Consider the following 16,681-nt stretch of genomic DNA (forward strand, 5'->3'; position numbering starts at 1 on the left):
TACTGCTATTTTTAATGTATGTGACTTGAACCCATTCTTAGGATATCCTTATTCAGTGGGTCTAGAGCAAAGCCCAGAAATACATACACGTCTTATATTCTAACCTGAAAGCTTTCATTGAAGAAATCCCCTCCAAAACAAAGTTGACAGCTATCAATTATCTACTTGAACATTCAAATGACAAGGATATATCTATCTTGCAAAATAAACCAAGTCTTAATTATGAAAATGCTTTTGCTGAGGGTAAAAGAGAGTGATTCATAGGTCAAGTGTCTCTGAAAAACTCCATGGCAGTAATTCATGAGCTACTAAGTCTCTGCCATTAATCTGACTCAGCAGCATTGTATGCTTATTTTGGTCCAGCTTTGAACTGGGACTCTTGGTTCAAAAATCTCCAAAAAAGAATCCTTTTGGCTCAGTGGCTCAGCTCATCTATCTTTGGGCAGAGCACTTTATGTCAAACATTGTCAAAGACAATTGATCAGCCTGGAATCTGTTGTCCCTAAGTAATGTGCCCACTGTGGTCCAGTCAGCCGTGGCCATGATCACACGTTCCAGAATATGACTATTAATGGTAGTAAAATATAAGGGCAGAGACTCTTCAAGAAGGAAATATAAAGAAGCCAGCACAGTGAAATATATTGAGTTTATTTTCTTTCACGTTCAAATGTTTGATATCTGAAAAGACCTATCAACTACCCATACACTATAGTCTACTCCTCTGTGATTGTAATCATCAGGGTCTAATCAGAAGACAGAAAATATTCAAGTGATTTTAATAGAGTGAATTTAACAAAAAGAACTGTCACCCGGGTATTTAAAAACTGAAAAGAAAAAAGAGAACACAAAAATATCACAGAAGCAGTAACTGTAGCTACCACCCTAAGATTGGGGAAACAAAGAAGGAGAATGGAATTATCAATATTTAGAAGCTTCTGAGAGGAACTTTACAAAGCTGGGACTTAAACTAAAGGGACACAACTTTTCTGGTACTGATGCCTCAGATACTCAGAGGAGAGAACTTATGGTTCTTCTGAGAAGGAGGTGCTCTGGGTATTGCCAGATTAGTGCAACAAACAACTAAATAAAACTGAAACAAACAGGACTAAATAAATAAATAGATCAAAATAGAAGTTAAACAATTGAACCATTACTTCGTTTGTTCAGACAGCTGTAGTCCTATCATAGACATGGTAATAGTCCTATCGTAGACATGGTAATAGTTCTATCATAGACATAGTAATAGTCCTATGATAGACATGATAATAACCATGTCACACCGTAAGTATATAGTGACCATTCAGTGAATAAATTTTGTGATATCCTTACCATATTTTCCATGCCTCGCTTCCATCCTGTAAATGCAGTTTACTGGATTGTACTCTCCTTTTGCCTTTATCCTTGACTAGACATTCTTGCACTGATGTATCCTCTATTTATTATTGAAAATTGATGGTCTTAATATCACTCCAGAAAGGGTACAAGGACACTTATAACCAGGAAGGTAAGGGCTGGTTAATTTCAGCAAAGCTCTAAGGGTGGTGTGGTCAAGTGTTGGGAATTCACAAAAGAGATATTTAACCAAAGGAATTAGAGATGAATGATCCGAGGTGTTTTTATTTTGTAGATTTGTCTACCAAATGTGTTCAGGAACACCACTGAAGACCCTTGTATAATTGATAAGGCTCTGGGTTATGTATTTTGGGATATTTTAGAGTGTCTCAAATCAATCTTTATAGAAAATGACTATCTCCATATCTAATCTTAGAATCCCTTTACCTTAATAACCTATAAAAAATTGATCTAGGCAAATACTTCTAAATAAACCTTTCTACCTAAATATTTAATAAGGCTCATCACTAAGAATAATTTCCTATTACATAAAGTATTAAAATAGAAACATCTTTTTTTAATCAAAGTAACTACGTATTCTTGCTTATTTCTTTGGTTTAATAGTTGAAAAAATTAGTGAGTGCTCATTGCTCATCTATCCTGGGAACTGGGTGTTCGGTGATTTGAGTATTAGTTTTGTTCGTCTGTAATAAAGAGAATAAAAAGTATTTCTTGGCCAGGTGCAGTGTTTCACACCTGTAATCCCAACACTTCGGGCGGCCAAGGTGGGATGATTGCTTGAGGCCAAGAGTTATAGACCAGCCTGGTTAACATAGTGAGACTCTGTCTCTACAAAAAAAAAAAAAAAAAATCCTAGCTGGGCGTGGCAGCATGTACATGTAGTCCTAGCTGCTAGTCTGGAGGCTAAGGAGGGAGGGCTTTAGCCCAGGAGTTTGAGGCTGCAGTGAGCTATGATCACATCACTGCACTCCAATGTGGATCATGGGGCAAAACCCTGTCTCTAAAATTTAAAATGAAAATTTAAAAATAAAAAAGCACTTTGAATAGTTTGGATATTAGATGAGAAATATTTATGACAAAGATAAATGTTTAGTAAAAAGTAATTTCCTGCCTTCTAAATATGTATAGATAAACTGAAATGAAATACATTTATAACAGGTATAGAATTTCCTATTTTGATTATGTAATACTATGTCCATATGTACTTCTATACAGTAACAGGCTAAGATGTGATTCTTGCCCCTAAGAATGCAGTCTCATATGAAATAGAGACAGTAAAAGACAAGCCCCTTCTCTAAGTCATGTGCTCATGAACTTCTCGGTAGTTCTCAATTCTGTCATTGTAATTAGTATTGTCCTACCTGTAAATTAGCACAAATCACCCTCCATCTCTGGAACAAATGGAATAACTTTTCTTCCTAGTCATTTTTTTTTAGTCAGACTGACCACAACTGCTGTCTGATCCACATGTGTGAAATCATTGGCATGTTCCTGAGAGATGACTGGCCAAGGTTAGGATTGTTAGAATGCAAGTAGCTAACTGGAGAGCTAATTTGAACATATCAGACTCACATCTGTTCTTTGCCTCACTAGAGCCTTAATAACAAAACATGAGCTCATAAGCCACAAACATTAAGTCTAGGAATTACCTAAAGAAACCCTCAAGATGACTGGGAGATTTGTTAAAATGCGCAATTGTGCACACACACACACACACACACACACAGGTATACGAACACACACACACACACACACACACACACATGCTGCTTGCTTTCTGGGAGAAGTCAGACAAAACAAGATAATAAGAATAACTATGGATAGTGCTTAAGCATTTATTTATTCCTCTGACTATTAACTCAATCTTTTAGTTCTCATAAAATGCTTGTTGGTGGGAATTTAAAATGGTAAAGTCGCTTTGGAAAACAGCTTGGCAGTTTCCCAAAATGTTAAACATAGAGTTACCATACGAATGCAAAATTATCATGTGAAGCAATTCCACTCCTACGATTCCACTCCAGAGAAATGAAAACATATGTCCACATAAAAACCTATACACAACTGTTTAGAGTTGCATTATTCATTAGAGTTGAAAAATCGAAACAATCTAAACGTCCATCAACTGATGAACAAATTGTATCATATCCATACAATGAATATTAGTTGACTATAAAATGAATTACTGATGCATGCTATAACATGGAGTAACTTTGAAAACATTAGGCTATGTAAAAGAAACCAGTTAGAAAATAACAAAAATGATATGATTTTATCTATTCTGAAATGCACACAACAGACAAATATATTTCAAAAGATAGCAGATTAGTATTTACCCAGCACTGAGGATAAGGTGGTGGGGAAGGAAGCTGGGGGTGGTGAGTAGTGACTGCTAATGGCTACAGTGTTTCTTGTAGGGGTAATGAAAATGTTCTAAAATTAGATTATGGTGTTCTTTGCACAACACTGTAAATGATCCATGGTTGGTTGAATCTGTGGATACAGAGAACCTGGGAACATGGAGAGCCAACTGTGTACTAAAAAACATTGAACTGTATACTTTGAAATGTTGCACTTTATAATACATCAATAAACCTGTTTAAAAAGAAAAACCTTGTGCTGGCTTAGATGCCATTTTCATCTACAAATGAATAAAAGAGATGCAGAGACTAAGTGTCCTGTTCAGGTTTCAAATCCTGGAATTTGTCAAAACAAAACTCAATCTCAGCTAAAATTTGATGCTATTTTTATTTTATGACAGCTTCCCTAAGACTCAGAACTAAAGCTTATTCACAGAGGCTGCCAGGATATTGAAAGAGTTTGCAAACCATTATCTTCAAGGAAAACTCAAGGTAGTTAAAGATGATATGCATCAGAAGGACAAATATGGTATTACAGTACGTGCCTGGCTGACAGACAAAATGGACTCCCCATGGCTAACTGAGGTGTTCAAATTTAACATAGAATCAGACAGCCCTACCTGGGTGAGGGGTGGTCATCTACATTGTGTTCTCAGTAAGATGTTATAAAAGTGTCACAGGACTTTTCGTTCTACAATCAAGCCAAACCAGTTCCTCTTGTGAGGGCTGAGATAGACTACAGCTGGAAATTTCCCCCAACAGACCACCTGGAGCCAACCAACCAACTACCTGGAACCAGCTGATTAAGAAAGACATGATTTGGAGTTTAAAGGTCATCCAATCAAGGCTGTGTCCCTCACTCTCCTGACTCCTCTTCTCTTCCCTACAGTTTTTGCCTTTATAATCTCTAACTTTCCAAAACTCTTCTGAAAGCCCACTTTTATTTTGCACTGAAGGCTGCACCTCCCCTATCTGCAGATTGCTTTTTGAAAATAAAGTTCTCCTTTTGCCTCTGCAGGTCTCATTGATCTTTTGTTAACATTTGTTGATGAGGAGGATGGTATCTGAAGTGGCCCCAAAGCTCTTTTCCAGTGCCATTTGGACCAATGCATAGGTGCCTACATGAGCCGCTTATGTTCAGTACTTCCTGGCTGCATCAGGCAGGAATTGGACAAGGCTTTTCAAATCTAAGGTCTCCCATTTTTTGGCTGAAGTTTTGGAGACTTTATTTTCTTTAGGAAGTCTACCCATCCAGCTCTATGGGGTAGCCATTAATAGAGTATGCCCACACTTCAGGGATATGCTTGCACTTTGTAGGGTACACTCACACTTCAGTTTTGTGAGGACACTTACACTTCAGCTGCATTCAAAGGGGCACCTTCATAAGGTGAATGTTATGGGTGACCCAGATTCTAAAGGAACAGTCTCTGACTGGCCACCATCAGGCACTCTGGTGGATTTTCAAATTTAAAACAAAGGTTGTATAACAATTGACCTAAGAAATGCATCTAAATTGTAGTATCTACACACAAAACTAAGAGAAGTCTGACTTCTCAAAAATAATGAGTCTTTTCTTTAATTTGAATATTTGAAAGCTCCAAACACAACTGGAACCTCTCTAAATTGTAAAAGGAGACTAATCCGAAGATTTAACCAGTATCTGTGAAAACATGAAAGGCTCTCAGACCTTAAAAAAAAGCACCCTGTGTCTCCCTGCTCCCCTACTTGCATCTCACCCCACCCCCCGTCCACCACTTTCCCCTTCTCACCACCACCTTCTTTTTCTGGAACATTATGAGGACTCACAGTGGCTCCGCCACAGTTAGAGGTGGCTGGGTGAGTCTTTCCTGAGTCTTGGTCCTCTCAGTTGGTTGACAGTCCTGAGTTATATCCAGCTAGTTGTTCTACTTGACAGCAGGGTAAGTTTCTCCTTGAGACTTTTCATTTATCAAGAAGTAGGTAATAACTGGGGTTACTCCCTGTGATCAAGTTAATAAATTTGTATGCTACTTCTCCTATTGATTCCCTTTGTGAGTTGATTATTGCTTGAACCTTCAATGGGCAAAGGGGAAGCTTTCCCTCTGCTCCCACAGTTTTGGCACTATGAGCAGGTCACCAAAGCCCCTCTGCTCTTCTGGGAGCTGCAGTGAAGGTAACCTAAGACCTGATAAGCCAGCAGAAAGGTAAGAATTGCTTACCAGTAGGGCTTCTGGCTTCTCTTTCTGTGAAATTCAGTCAAGCAGACAGACAGTAAAAATCACTGTCTAGTCCACAAAATCTTTTTTAATTGGAGAAAATGATTTGTATGACTAGTCTTGGATGTAGTGACTCTGATGTGCTTTATGCTACTTTTTGATATGAATATTCATATTATTTAAAATCTTTTTTCTCCCAGATGGTCTTTTCTTTTGTCTTTGTGTTTTTATGTTGTTCTATAATAAAGCATAGAACCATAGGGTACAACATGAGCCTAAAACTCCTAAAAGACCATTTGTTCAAGCCAGCCCTGCAGACTCGTCAGTTTGCAGTTCTTATTAACACACTTTAAAAAAAAATTTTCTGAATGTGTCAAGCTCTCAGGAAAGCCCATCCCTATTGGGCTTTAGTCATCTAAACCCTTGTTGCCTGATTGGTACTGGGAAAGTCCAATCCCTGGAGGGCCCTACCAAGTGTCATAGATTAATGGGTCTGTGACTGGTGGACCCAAAAAAGTTGTGGGTTACCAGAGGCAACATACACACAACTATCTCTGAGATTGTATCTTCTATGCCTGCTCCAGCAAACACCTCTTTCTTAACTGGGAAAAATGTATCCTAAACCTGGAAAACTACATCCTGAAGTTTCCACGAAAAGCCTATTGGGTTAAGTTGATATTGGACTAAGTATACCATTAGGAATTCTAACTGTGAATGGCCGGAAGATGGATCTTTTAAACTAGACTCCTAAATTTAAAAATAGAAAAAACGTAGAAATATCTCATTTTAAACAATTGCCTTATTTGCATTTATGAAAACATTTTTTAAAAAAAGACACACACATAATAGTGTCAGAGTTGACTTAGAAATTCTCTTGACAAACCTAAAGAGGAAAAATATTACCTAAAGCAAAGTTAAAATTTTTTGTACGCTCACACTGCCTGCTTTAGATCCCCAGCAGGATTTACAAAAAGCATTTCACACTATAGTCTAATGGCTAAGATTCTGTGATTTATGGCTATGGTCCAGGTTTGAGGCCCAGTCAGGAAACCAGTTCCCTTTGTTTTAAATTATATACATGACTCTTGGCCTTTCAGGATACCCATTTGTTATTGATCCTTTTCTCTCTCATGGACAGAATTTTATTTTGTCTTTTTCTGTCTGTGGGGCACACAGGGTTTATGGGCCTTTTTGCACAGGCACTCAGCTAAGAAGCTGTGAACCTAGAAAATATGGCCAGACAGAAATGTGAGTTGTATTTTATTTGTGGCTAATGAGACTTACCTTTGAGCTACCTTTGGGATGGTTTTGGATCTTGTGACAACTGCTTTTCATCTTTTTGGAGATCCCTAGTTCATCTTCATTTCAGTCATAACCTTGGTTAAAACTTACTGGTTTTGTTGAGTTACCAGAAATGGTACCTTTGGTTTAAAAGAAAGAAAGAAATACTAGATAAGCTATTTATAAACAATAGGTCATTAGGTAGAATTGCTTCTTTTTTAGAGCTATCCATGCTAAGACCAGGCATGGAAAATGTTTTGTTGTTGTTGCTGTTTTGTATTTTGCCTTATTAAAGGGCTCTACCCTGAAGTCAGTTATCCAATCAAGAAATAAACTAAGGTTAAAAAAAAAAAAAGAAAAAGAAAAAAAACACACACCTATTTAACTAGACTGGTCTCAAAAATACTTTCAGACATTTAGCTGGCTAGTTTGTGAAAGTCTTTGTAAAAGAAATCTGTTCTATAAAAAATTATCATTTATAAGGGCATCTTCCTTCCTACACTTAAACAACTAGAAACTTTACAATGGCGAAGACATTGGCTTAAATTTGTATAACAACCCTTACTTTTGTTTAAGATATTTTTCCTGGCAATCTTGTCTTGACTAGGCCTTACTTATTTCTTTGTCTCAGTAAATAATGGTGTTTAGATCTAAGCCTTTGAGATTTAAATTTTCATACAAGAAGTTACATCTTTGGAAGTATAAATTTCAAGTTGCCTTGCTAACAATCATTTAGGACATACCATTCTATAAGGAGGAGAAAAACTATTTGAATACTAGAAAATGAAGACTCTTATAAATCTATAAGGTCTGCTTCTATCTGTATGTCCGTGTGTCTATATGTTTATATGTGTTATGCGTATGTGATATTTTGCTACCAAAATATATGAAAGAGCTCTAATTAATATTTTAAAGTATCTAAAAATATTTTATCAGAAAAATAGAAACTACCTCCAATACATTTAGTTCATATGACTTTAGTAATATTTGGTAAACAAAACTAGTTTAAAATTATTGTCAAAATAAAATTAGAATGTCTTCAGAATTATCAATATTAAATATAATTCAGACATTTTCCTGGGTGTACTGGTCAGACAGTTTTTGGCCATTGCTGCAAGATGTTTAAAGGTCATAAAACTCTCACTTCTCTAGTATTTTTGATACTACCTTGCTTTGTCTGTGAGCTAAAGCTACAAGGGTTGGCTTCTGGCCTCACCCAAAGCATTGCACCCATTTTGCTGTGAGCTAGTAAAGACAGTCTCTGGATTCTGGAGAATCCAGAGGACAGGTGGCCATGATGAGGCCTGAGGACATGTCCCCAGTGCCTGGACCACCAGCTGCAAGGCAGAGCCAAGCCAAATATGGCCGCATTCTCCCTGGCCCAACTTCCCCTCCTAGCCCATGCTGAAAAAGTTGAATTTTCCAGTCAATATCTCCACAGTTCTGTACTCTGTCCTGAGCTCTACTCCTGGTTTGTAAATTCAGGACTTAGATGGGCCCTGCCCTTCATATCTATCTTTCAGTGCCACATGGGTAGTTGGGACCCAGGCCAACTGGGGAAGGCATTAGAAAGGGTACCTTTGTCACAGTTTCAAAATTCTTTTTAATAACTTAAAATCTTAAGGTCATGTTATATTAAAATAAGTAATATAAAATGTATGAGTCACATCTAAGTTAAAATACAGCAACATTAATTATTAAACATATTTGAGTTTATATACTTTGACAAGCTAAATATTTGTAGATGTGTTAATAAACAATTTTGAGAAAACATTTCATTCTAAAAGTTATGCAATTATTTTCATCTACAAATTCTAATATAAAACAGTTCAAAATTACTTACTCTCTAGGTTTTTCTCTGAAAACTAGGTTTACTAAGAGTTAAAATTATAGTTAATATATGTAATTAAAACTACTAAATAGAAGGGATATTTAAAAATATACAGAGTATATTTTCAAATATATGTTTTTGGTAAAAAGTTCAAAAGCAAAAACAATTTTCTTTTTTTTTTTTTTTTTACATGAGAAAGAACTGTGTCATCAAAATAATGAGGAGGAAGGAAGGTAAATTTTTATCCTAAGATAGAATGCCAAAAATAAAAACAAAAACAAAAAAACAAAAAATATAGGACAGAATGAAAAGTTTAAACAAATTGTAGAAAGTTTGTTAATGATTAGTCCCATGGAAGGAATTTCATGTGATCAAATTGGTTAAAACTAGGAGACAATTATGAATATAAAAACACACCGATGCAAGGCCAGAGTTGGGCTATAATGTCAGAAAAATAGGGCATTCCTAAGGGATTCATCTGTTCTTTAGTAGAAAATTATAAAACAGGTTTTTCTTTACTTTTTACATAAGTGACCTAGGAAAGAGATTCCAGTTAATGTTTTATCCAAATAATTTCTTGTGCTTTGTGCCTTTAAACTCTTTTGTTATATTTCCTAGTGATCTGTAATTCTACTTTGATCAACAATTTTGAACCTTTGATATTTAACAAACTTTCTAAAATTAATTGGAAAATTCTAAAATCAAGTTTTTTGTCCCGAACTAACTTGGACATAACAGGAACCCCAGAAAGTCCAAGAGAGACATATTAGGCTTGTTTGATATGTTAAAATCATGTAAGACACAATGATAACTTTTTAAAATTGGTATTTAACTTTGATTTATATTTGTATAAATGTGTTACTGGTATGTGTTCCAAAATTGTATAATATTCCTAAATTCTTATATTTATTGGTATATATTATTAGTCATAATTATGGTTTTTGTATTAAATTGTTATGTCACAGAAGTAACCATATTTTCTTATCAATTGCATCGTTAACTATGGTACTCTAAGTTCTTGTCATCCACAGTTCTGTCTTAAATCTTTCTCCTATGGCCTAGGCAGCCAGTTTCTTTTAAAAATTGTTCTTGTCTGTTTTACAAATGTTTTGCCAATTCTCTGACATGGATTTTGATCACATGACACTTCTAGGTTTTATTCATGGACTTAACTGATACCACTAAACATCCATAAGAGACACTGATAAAGAGCTAACAGATGCCTATCTGCCTTCTTGCCTTACTTGTCCCAACTTCTTCAAATTGGCCATAAGTTCCTCAGCCACATGGGTCCCAGGGAGGGACTACATGGACTCCAATCAGCTAGCTACACCACTCTGACAATAATATGTAACAAGGACATAAGTTGGTCATCAATGCTGCCTATGACAAGTTTCAACCAAAAGGGGGAAATCACAAAGTATGTCCCCAGCTGAAACACAAAATGGATTCCTCATGTCTGAGGTGCTCAAAGTTAAAACAGAAGCAAGCAATCATAGCTGACTGAGAAGTAGTCACGCACTGTGTAAAAGTGTCACAGGCCCTTCCTTTCTACAATCAAGTCAAACCAGTTCCTCTTGTGAGTTCTGAGATAGACTACTGCTGGAAATTTCCCCAGTGTACCTCCAAATGACCACCTGGAGCCAACCAACCAATCGCCTGGAACCAGCCAATTAAGAGAGATTGGTGATTTGGGCTTAATAGTCATCCGATCAAGACTCTGTTCCTCATTGTTCTGATTCTCCTCTCCTGCCCTGAAGTTTGCAGCTTTATTATCTCCAACTTTCCAACCCCCTCCTCAGAGCCTACTTTCATTTTGCACCAAAGGCTGCATCTCCCGAATCTGCAGATTGCTTTTAGAAAATTAAATTCTCCTTCTGCCTCTGCATATCTCATTAATCTTTGCCAACAATAAGATTCAGTCATTTGTGGTGGTGCTCTGTGTAGTGACAAATATAATTATTTTGTTTTACTGCAAAAGACAGAACTATAGTTAAATAGCATAAAGCCTGGGACTAGACAAGGGTGTCAGGTCATTCCATGAGAATAAAAACTTGAACTTTAGAAAGTCAAAGAACGTTTGAGGCATAGCCTTACTTAAAATTGGGAAATGTAGGGAAATGTACTTAACCTCTCTAATTCTCCATGTATTCATCTGATACAATCCAATTTTTAAATATAATTCTTGCATAAATAGAAATGTTCCTTCAGTGTTACTTTAGCAAGCACCTACATAGGTATGAGGAGCATGCAGTACAGGACACCAAACATGCCCTTCCAGGACTCTTAATAAAGAATACAGATTGGAGATACTACTGATCCCAAATATTTATTTTTTTTCTTCAAGTAATATGCTCAGAGAGCACACAGGTGACTTTGACCAAAATAACAGCATAATTGTTAGCACATACAGGAATCTATACAGCCCCCTCAATAAAAAGAAAAGTGGCAGAGGGTCGAAATAGCAGAAACTAACGATAACACTTCAGTTGGTAAAGCTTCACTGGAAGACAGACAAAAACATTGCTTAGAAATACCTCAAGAAATTCACAGAACCTAGAGATTCTTCAAAATACTTATTATTTTACTGCTATGAAGTAAAATAAATCTTGGGATCCTCGAATCCCTAAGCCAAAGGTAAAAGTGAAACTGGGAACTGTCGCTGGACAACCTGACTCCCATTCTATTAGTAAATAAGATAGCTATAAAAATAAAAAAGCTACAGATCTCCCACACAATTTGCCCACAAGGAAATTCCTTGTGGACCAAGGACAGACAGAACTCAAAGTCATCCCTCTGCTCACATGAGACAAATGTATATTTGATCTGTTCCTTTGACCTATTGTTTCCCTAAGCCAGACTGAAGCATATATGACTATTCCTGTAAATTGTATATTCATTGGAAGGCTAACCGGAAACTCAAAGGAATGCAACCATTTGTCTCTCTCTCTCTCTTTTTTTTTTTTTTCTTTTTTTTTTGAGGTGGAGTCTCGCTCTGTCGCCCAGGCTGGAGTGCAGTGGCTGTGCCTCCTGGGTTCACGCCGTTCTCCTGCCTCAGCCTCCTGAGTAGCTGGGACTACAGGTGCCCACCACCACTCCTGGCTAATTTTCTGTATTTTTAGTAGAGACAGGGTTTCACAGTGTTAGCCAGGATGGTCTCGATCTCCTGACCTCATGATCCGCCTGCCTCGGGCTCCGAAAGTGCTGGGATTACAGGTGTGAGCCACCGCGCCCAGCCACAACCTTATCTTATCAACCTATGATCTGGAATCCCCCTCCTCATGTTTAGTTGTCCTGATTTTCTGGACTGAACCAACGTACATCTTACACATATTGATTGGTGTCTCATGTCTACCTAAAATGTATAAAACCACTCTGTGCCTGTCAGGAGCGTGTACTTAACCTTGGCAAAATAAACTTTCTAAATTGATTGGGACTCATCTTAAATCCTTTTTGCTTACACAACATAATTTCTAGAAGGAGTAAGATAAAACATAACAGTGATGGAAAAAGAAAAAACCTTTAATACTCATGAAGATAACCTCACCTTCTACTTTACAAATAGAAACCAAAAGATATGAACACAGTAAAATTTGTATTCCAGACACACACAATCTATCTCCATGTACCCCATTCTTTTCTCCCATGTACATGAATATCCTCTTGTTGAAAATTTATCCTTTTGTTCTGGTTCTATACAATTTTCATCTGAAAGGAATTATTTATTCTATCATCTTTTTTAAATATCTGTCTTCTTCTGGTGACTCATTTCTCTTAGCATATAAAAGTCCTAAAGTCTATCCTAAAGATGGGGGAAAAAATCTCATTTATATGCCCCTTCATAGTCAAGCTACTTGATGACAGTTTTCACTAATCTTCATTTTGTTACCCTTACTTAATTCTTCTTAACTCTAAAATATATGCACTGAGATCACCAATTACTTTCTAATTTTAACAAATCTTTTATTTTTTATATATTTTTAATTTTTGTGGCTACATAGTAGGTGTACATGTTTATGTGGTACATGAGATATTTTGATACAAGTATACAATGTATAGTAACCACATCCGGTTAAATTGGGTGTCCATCATCTCAAACATTTGTACTTTGGGCTACAGACAATATAATTATACTCTTTTTTTAGATGTTTTTAAATATACAATAAGCTATTTTTGACTGTAGTCATCCTGTTGGCTATCAAATACTAGATCTTATTCTTCCTAACTATATTTTTGTACCTATTAACCAACTCCATTCCCTGCTCTCACCTTAACTAACATTTCCAACCTCTGGTAACCATCCTTCTACTCTCTGCCTTCCTGAGTTCAATTGTTTTAATTTTTAGCTCCCACAAATAAATGAGAATGTGTAAAGTTTGCCTTTCTTTGTCTGGGTTATTTCGCTTAACATAATGTCCTCCAGTTGTTGCAGGTAACAGGATCTCATTTTTTTAATACCTGAATAGTACTCCATTGTGTATACGTACCCCAATTTTCTTCATTTATTCATCTTTTGTAGAAATTTAAGTTGCTTTCGAATCTTGACTATTGTTTATAGTGCTGCAATAAACATGAGAGTGCAGTTATCATCTCATTGATGTACTGATTTCCTTTGTTTTCTGTATATATCCAGCAGTGAGATTGTTCCATCATATGGTAGCTCTATTTTTAGCTTTTTGAGAAACCTTCAAACTGTTCTCCATAGTGGTTCCCATCAACATGGTTTGAGAGTTTCCTTTTCTTCACATCCTCACAAGCATTTGTCACTGACTGTTTTTTTGGGGAAAAAAAGCCATTTTAACTGGGATGAGATGATATCTCATTGTAGTTTTCATTTGTATTTGTCTGATGATCAATGATATTAAGCACCTTTTCATATATGTGTTTGCCATTTGCATATTTTCTTCTGAGGAAAGCCTATTTAGAACTTCTGCCCAGTTTTTAATTAGATTATTAGATGTTTTCCAATATTATTAGAAAACATCTAATAGTTTGGAAACTATCCATTGGAAAACATCTAATAATCTAATCTAGTTGTTTGAGCTCCTTAAATATTCTGGTTAATAATCCCTTCTCAGATGAATTGTTTGCAAATATTTTCTCCCATTCAATGAGTTCTTTAGTTTATTAATTATTTCTTTGCCATACAGAAGTTTTTTAACTTGATGTGATATCGTCTGTTCATTTTTGCTTCGGTTGCCTGTGCTTGTGGTGTATTAGTCAACAAATCTTTGCCTAGTCCACTGTCCTGCAGCATTTCCTCAATGTTTTCTTTTAAGTAGTTTCATAGTTTAAGGTCTTAGATTTAAGTCATTAAAACATTTTGATTTGATTTTTGTAAATGGTAAGAGATAGTTTTTTTTTTTTTTTTTTCCTCTGATTTAATTCCTTTGGGTCTTCTCTCTTTTTTAATTAGTCTAAAGATTAGTCAATTTTATCTTTTCAAAAAACCAACTTTTTGTTTAATTGATCATTTTAATTGTTTTTTCATTTCAATTTTATTTATTTCTACCTGGTCTTTATTACTTCTTTCTTTGACTAGTTTGGGGTTTAGTTTGCTCTTGCTTTTCTAGTTCCTTAAGATGTGTAATTAGGTTGTTTATTTGAAGTTTTTCTACTCTTTTGAGGTATGGGCTTATTGCTATAAACTTTCCTCTTAGGACTGCTATCACTATATCCCACAGGTTTTGGTATGTTGTGTTTCCATTATCATTTCTTTCAAGAATTTTTTCAATCTTATTCACAATTTCTTCATTGAAACCTTGGGCCAAGATTGCTGACTAGAGGCAGCTAGTGTGCATAGCTCTCATGGAGAGGAACAGAAGGGACAAGTAAATACACACCTTAAACTGAAACATGCAGGTACACACATTGCAACTAATCAAGGCAACAACTTGAACCACAGAAAATGGAGAAAAGCAAGACAGAATGACAGCCCACTAGAGAGTGACATGAAGCCAGGAGAACCTCCTCAACACAGGGAAGTGGTGAGTAAATGTGTGGCCCCAGGAATGCATGCTTCTCCCATGGATCTTTGCAACCCTTGGGTCAGGATATCCCCAGGTGAACCCACACTTCCAGGGCTTTAACACAGCTGACACACATAGCTATGTGGAGTCTCAGCAGAACAGCCACTCATGCACATACGGAGACCCAGGGGCCTTAGATATCCAGGCTTTCTGGGCCTCCCAGAAAAAGTAGCTGCAACTCAGGTAAAGTGGGAGGTTAGACCCCCACACATACTCCTAGGAAAGGGGCAGAATTCGGGAGACTGAAAAGCAATAGTCTGCAGGCCCCACTTTCATGGCACCTCACAGGATAAGACTCAATGGCTTGGAATTCTGGCCAGCTACTGGTAGCAGCATTGCACTTCCCTGAGACAGAGCTTCCAAGGGGAGGGACAGGCCACTATCTTTGCTGTTTTAGCAACTTAGCTGTCCAGTCTTTGGGCTACAGAGAGTACAAGCCAACCAGGAACAGAAGCGGCCCCCTAGCACAGTACAGTTGCTCTATGAAAATGCAGCCAGATTGCTTTTTTAAATGGGTACCCAATCCCATTCCTCCTCACTTGTCAGGACCTCCAGCTGGGGTCTCTAGCCTTCCCCCTGGTGTTTTCTGGCCAACAGAGATTTGAAACCTCCCTGAATCAGAGCTCCCAGAGGGAGGGATGGGCTGACATCTTTGATGTTTTGGCAAATTAGGCATCCAGCCTTTGGGCTTTGAACAGTCCAAACCAACCAGGGGTGGAAGCGGTATTCCACACAATACAACTTCTCTACAAAAACGTGGCCAGACTACTTTTTAAAGGTGCCCTATCTCATTTCTCCTCACTGGGTAGGGCCTCCCAACTGGAGTCTCCAGCCACCTCCTACAGATGTGTTTAGACCAGCAACGGGTCTGTAACTCTCTAGGACAGAGCTCCCAGAGAGGGGGTGGGCCAACATCTTCGCTGTTTCTCAACTTTCACTGTTAATACCTTCAGGCACTGAAATATTTGCAATGACTAGGAATTGGAGTGGGCCCCCAGCATACCACAGCAGTCCTATGGAAAAATGGCCAGAATGTTATGTAGGTGTCCATTCCCATATCTCCTCACTGGGCAGGTCCTCTAGGCCTGGGGCCGTAGCCACCACCTGCCAGAGCTATCAAGTCAATAACAGTTCTGCAACCCCCTGGAAAAAACCCCCAGAGCAAATGAAAGCTTCTCTGCCACTGCCTTAGCAGTGGAAATCTCCTTGCTACCTTTGGACTAACAAAGAAACAAAGACCCTAAGTGCCTTATTTTTACCTCCAAGCTACAGTCAACCCGAGGAGAGGAGTCCATCCCCCATCAGTCCCAGCTAGCCCCCCACCAACTGTTCATCACCAAACAGGAAACCCCTGGCTTGAGCCCATAGCACAGAACCTCCATCCTGGTCTGATTGCACTGGGCAATTGCTGACCTGCATCTCTCTGGGGTGGATCCCTGCAGAAGATGAGCAAAGACCCTTGGCTACAAACACTACTAAGATCTCATCCTCTGCTACCTCCAAGATGGGGAAGGAACATAAACAATGAGATCACCCCAGAGCTGCAGCGGGCAGCTGAGGAGTGCCAAGTTGCAATCTACAGCCAGCATTCAAGGGGAAGAAATTCACACTTTCAGAGCACTGAGAGGGAACATG

Source organism: Symphalangus syndactylus, chromosome 9 (assembly GCF_028878055.3).
Source record: "Symphalangus syndactylus isolate Jambi chromosome 9, NHGRI_mSymSyn1-v2.1_pri, whole genome shotgun sequence".
NCBI lineage: Eukaryota > Metazoa > Chordata > Mammalia > Primates > Hylobatidae > Symphalangus > Symphalangus syndactylus.